This window comes from Octopus bimaculoides, chromosome 10 (genome assembly GCF_001194135.2).
Source record: "Octopus bimaculoides isolate UCB-OBI-ISO-001 chromosome 10, ASM119413v2, whole genome shotgun sequence".
NCBI lineage: Eukaryota > Metazoa > Mollusca > Cephalopoda > Octopoda > Octopodidae > Octopus > Octopus bimaculoides.
In genome coordinates, this window is record NC_068990.1 from 87,116,986 (window position 1) to 87,122,899 (window position 5,914).

Genomic DNA, 5,914 nt, shown 5'->3' on the forward strand with positions numbered 1-5,914 from the left:
GTGTGTGTGTGTGTGTGTGTGTGTGTGTGTGTGTGTGTGTGTGTGTGTGTGTGTGTGTGTGTGTGTGTGCATGTATGTGTGTGTGGGTTTGTCACCCCAACATCGCTTGACATGCGATGCTGGTGTGTTTACGTCCCCGTAGCTTAGCGGTTCGGTAAAAAGAGACCGATAGAATAAGTACTAGGCTTACAAAGAATAATTACTGGGGTTGATTTGCTCGACTAAAAGGCGGTGCTCCAGTATGGCCACAGTCAAATGACTGAAACAAGCAAAAGAATATATTTATATTATATTATACTATATATATGTATAATATAATATAATATATATGTGTGTGTGTATGTGTGTGTGAAAGCGAGAGAGGGAGAGAGAGAAAATATGTATGTATATTTCTGCAAGTAGAGGACAATTTTCTTTCGAACATGCTTATATTGAAGACACAAATGTATTCGACTTTAATCTTTTTTGTTAATGATTTTTCATATGTTCGATGTTAGTCCTTTGTGTTTTTCAAACAATGATGTTCCTAAGTCCATTAAGCTAACTAAACCTTGTTGTTCTCATCTTCTGAATGAAGTCGTCATAGCGACGTGTTGTTATAGCATATTCCGTAGCGATCGACAGCGGATCAGTTTGCAATAAAATCAACTTGAGAGGATATATATATATATATATATATATATATATATATATATATAATATATAATATATAATATATATGTGTGTATATCTATGTATGTATGTACATTCACAAACATACACACACACCCACACACACACACACACACTCTCTCTCTCTCTCTCTCTTACACACACACACATACTAGTATATCGGTAACGTCAAAAATGACGGCTCTTTAAAAGAAATAAGCTGAATCTAATAAATAACGAATGCCTAGACGTGTTACAGCACATTTACATACAGTTCATTTTTTTAAAATGTGTAGTATATTTTGTCAATAATCAATATAGCATGCGTTCCATCCACATATACATATCATTATATAATATCTTGTACATATAACTGTTACATAGACACATGCATAAATCACAACATTGAAGTTTTATTCAATGTACGTTTTCTGCATAAATTTGCTATGATTAATACCAGTTACTTCTCATCTGAAATATTGGGTTGGTGCATAATTATTGCGGCTTTTTGTCGAACAAATTTTATTCAACAAAAGCAATAACAACATGTAACAAAATCATCTTTAAGTGATTATTCCGGAGCATATTCACCATCTATTTTAATTACTGCTTCTCGTTTGCTTGGCAGACAGTCAGACCTTTTTGTTGAATAAAATTTGTTGAAAAAAAGCCGCAATGATTATGCACCAACCTAATATATTGCAATATTCAAAATATACTTATTTGCAATATACAAGTATAATATAAATTTCAAACGCTTCTGATCATAATTCTTATATTCTTTCATTTAATATTTTTATGAATATAGTTTGAAAGACATACGCTTGATATTACCATGCATAATTAAGCAAATCTTTTATTAATTTTTTTTTTTTTTCTGAATAATCTGAGACGAGACTGATTTCTTTCTTTCGATGTATAACTCATACAATTCTTACTCCTAGCATAGACATAATGATTACATACATACATATATGCATATATACATATATGCATATATGCATGAACACATGCACGCACGCACACAATTATACATGCATACAAGTATACAAACTTACATACATACATACATACATACATACTTACAGACATGCATAAATACAAACATTCATGCATACATATATATACATACATACATGCACGCATCCATCTATCCATCCATCCATACATACATACATACATACATACATACATACATACATACATACATGCATGCATACATGCATACATACATACATACTTAATATTGAGGAACTATTGAGGAATTTACAACTATTTTATCCCGATTACAAGTTCAGGTTTATACCTGTAATTATTGGGGCCCACACAGCCACTCCTGAAAACAGTCATCTATGTATCATACTATACATAAATTTGTTATATGCATTTAACCGATTTTTATTCAAGCAGGCGGCTTTTCACAACAGCAGTTAATGTTTTTCATTATTTTCCTATATATCGGACAAAAAACAAACCTCATCTATGCAGCCGGTGGCTGCTAGCAGGCACCATTGACAAGGCCTAACGAGGCTGAAATACATCTCTCGCCCTCGCTAGCAGTAGCTGGGACGGTTTTAGTGTGCCTCGGATATAAACTCCATGCCTTGTGCCAGAGTTTGAAACCAATATATTAAATTGAAGCTAAAATTTTTCAATAAATTCGCTTAAGGGAATAAGAAAGAAAGACAGTTGGAAGAGAAGTCGGTTGCGAGGAAGAAGAAGACCAATGTTTATAATATAGTAGGAAAAAGAACGAAGATGATAGGAAATTTTGAGGTGCAGTCTGTTGAGTTCCAGTTAGCTTTCTTATGTAGTTATAAATTGAAATCTATTTCGTGTAAAGTAGAATTAGTTTTATATATTTGGAATCTTTCAAGCAGGTGCGTAAGCACAACCAAAGAGGTGAAGCATGTATTCGGAAACAGGTCTCATACAAGTCATATTTTATGGTTTGTGCTGAAAGGTCACGTCTAGGCTTATTTTAAACACAGCAAGATATTTTATTGGTAAATATTGGTCATTATAAATGGGAAAAGGTTACGACATTTCGTGCTTATATATATATATATATGTGTGTGTGTGTTTGTGTGTGTGTATTTGTGTGTGTATATATATGTGTATGTATGCATATATGTATGCGGGTGTCTATATATGTATATGTAAATATACACATATATACGTATGCGTGTATATATATATATATATATATATATATAAACATATATACACATACATTTGCAAACATATTTCCATGTACATAAAAAACATACATATATATAGATGTATACAAGTACATATATGTAAAATAAAAGGACATACATTTATATACACGATTACTCATAAACATATGCACAGACAGGAATGTTCCAGCATCATACACGTATACACACACAAACACACCTTTGTATCTCTGAGAATCTGAAATTCAAGACGTCGTCGAAAGCCTATCAATAACAGTACCAAAAATTATATCTTAAATAACAACAAGAATAAAACAATGATCAGCAGTAATAGCACCAATTATTATATAGTATTCATATTAAAACCTATTCACCCAACTGAGTAAATACGGCCCTGTAGCTCTTACGGATATTTGCACTTGTTGCTTTTCCTGTATGCATTGTACTTGATTGACTGCCTTCGTCGTTGTGGCACTCATCATAATAATGCATTTTAGTGGTGAATTTTTATTTCTAATTAGGTAAAACAAGGCAGTTTAAGGCTATAAATATTAAGATGAAAGTTATAAATCAGTGAATCAAAATGGATTTGTCAGCTTTCTTTTTTCATATTAAAAGAGACGTTGAAATTAAATATGGCGTTAGATTACAGTTACATGATAAATCTTTAATATTTCAAAGACAAACGTTAATTAAATTCTTGCAAAATCATGCAGTTTTTCATTTCTAGCACTGAACAAACCTTCGTGATATTCAGAATGAATGATATTATCATACGGATCTTCCTCGTCGTCGCAGTCCATAATTATTGTTACTTTCTGTTACTTTCAGCATCATTGTTATCTTTCAGATAGTCATCTTCTGTACAACCAATCGAAATTCCAGATTCGTTGACTGATTTCTTAATAATATGAACTTTATTCCTTATTTATTCCTATTTTATTCCTTGTATTACTGATTCATTTGCACTTCAGAGGTAGTAATGAAGCACGTATTCTCTCTCATTTCATGCATGAATTTTCCCATCAAACCACAACATACTGTACTTTATCCTTGTCGTAGCCTTAAATGGCAACATCTAATAGTTGCAGAACACTTGAATATCTACTTGTGTGTGTTTTGTGATCCTACATTAACAACAACATCCATTAAAAGACGAGACCTAAACTGATCCTATACTGGAACATTATTTTCCTTCCATAATCCACAACGCTCTAAATATCAAATTTCCTTCATCTGTTTTGTACATCAGCTTTGTTGAAGCTCATTTACAACTCTTTCGTTTGAAATTTCGCCTTTGACAGATTATTTTTTCTTTTAAAAGTATCCTAGTTTTAAGTTAGTACCATTTGGCATATAAGAAAGAAGTCGAGTAAATTTGCTTCCACACACACAGCGCTTCCCTTTTGCCTGTATCAAAACACGGATACACTCCTAAACCAGTGAACACACAACCCGGCTCCTTCCTTCTTTCTTACCCTCCCCCCACCCCGCACACACACATAGAAGTGCATTTCCACCTGACCTCTAACCCTTGCTTAGCGGCATTTCGTCCGTCTCCACGTTCCGTCGAAATCGACATCGCATTTTATCCTTTTGAGGTCGATAAAATAAGTACCAGTTCAACACTGGGGTCGATATAATCGACTTACCCCCACTTCCACTAAACTGCTGGTCTTGTACCAACATTTCAAACCATTATTAATGGCTATATTTCTCTTTATGCGCTATGTAATAATACTTGTTTTTAAATTTCTCAAAACTTCAAAATGCGATAATACATGTGTATATGGGTGTGCATGTGCGTGTGTGTGTGTGTGCTTATGTGTGTGTGCGTGTGGATGTTTATATTGCGGATAGATAGATAGATAGATAGATAGATAGATAGATAGATAGATAGATAGATAGATAGATAGATAGATAGATAGACATACAGCTATAAGTATGTCTGTGTCTGATTGAGTATCATGTAAGCAGGTGCATTTTAAGAGTTGGCAGATCTCAATAAAAGCACTGATGTAACTTGCATGAAAGTAAAAAATAGTAAGTAATATCAGCTGAGAAATTGGTAATAAACTGAACCGAACTAACAAGAAGGTCGGCCATGAAATAATGCTTAAAATTACGTACAAACAGTAATGGCTACCACTGTGAGTTTCGTGACGAATGTTTTGTAAGACTGCTTTTACGACACATTAATGGGAGGCTCCAGGTAGCTGGACGAAACTATAATGCTTGGCCAGCAGCCATTTTTTTTCTTTGAAAATATAATCATACTGATGTTACTTGGTCCTTACTAACTATCAATTCAACTCAGAACTAGATATGTGGTTCTAGGAAGGCATTTTAATACATTTCTCTACATCTACCTACTTACTGTTGAACACGATCCAACTACATGTCATATTTTTCACTTAGTGTTCTTTGTCTTAAGTTTTGTAATTCTTTTTGTCGATGTTGTTGTCGGTGCGGCTGTAGTGCTTTGCCTTCTGCTTCTTGTTATTGCTTTAGTTTTGTTCTTCATGTTGGTGGCGGTAGAGATCTGTGTCTTTTCTTTTTATTTTGATTCCTGTTACTCTTATCTTTATTGCGTGCTTTCACTGCACAACTGAGTTGGTTGCATACGTGTATAATTTTTGTGCTATTTTATTATATAGAAAGTACTCTGCCTAATGTGTGCTTAGTGTCTGGCAGCGCTGCTGTCTTTATGTCGTGGATATCTATTTCCTAGGGTTTACGTTATATAATTGTTTACATATATTTCGCATTTCTATGGTAGCGAGCTGGCCGAATCGTTAGCACGTCGGACAGTGTTTAGTGGCATTTCTTCCAAACTCTGAGTTCAAGTACCTCCGAGGTCGACATTGCTTTTTATCGTTCTGAGGTCGATTCAGTCGACTTTCCACCACCTCACTTAAAATGGCGGCCTTATGCCCAAGTTTGAATCTGTTTCGAGGAATTCTTCTGGATATAATATTATCAAATTTCACGCTATAAAAAAAAGCATTTATTTACTATTTCCTATCATTTCTATGAAATCCATACAGTCATTTTTGTATATATATATATACATGTGTATATAT

General features: G+C 33.8%; 1 protein-coding gene across 1 annotated transcript in view; it reads left to right on the forward strand.

Annotated features, from left to right (window-relative positions):
* LOC106869940 (uncharacterized) overlaps positions 1-5,914 on the forward strand; it is a 120,427-nt gene that overhangs the window by 113,163 nt on the left and 1,350 nt on the right. The window lies entirely within an intron of this gene.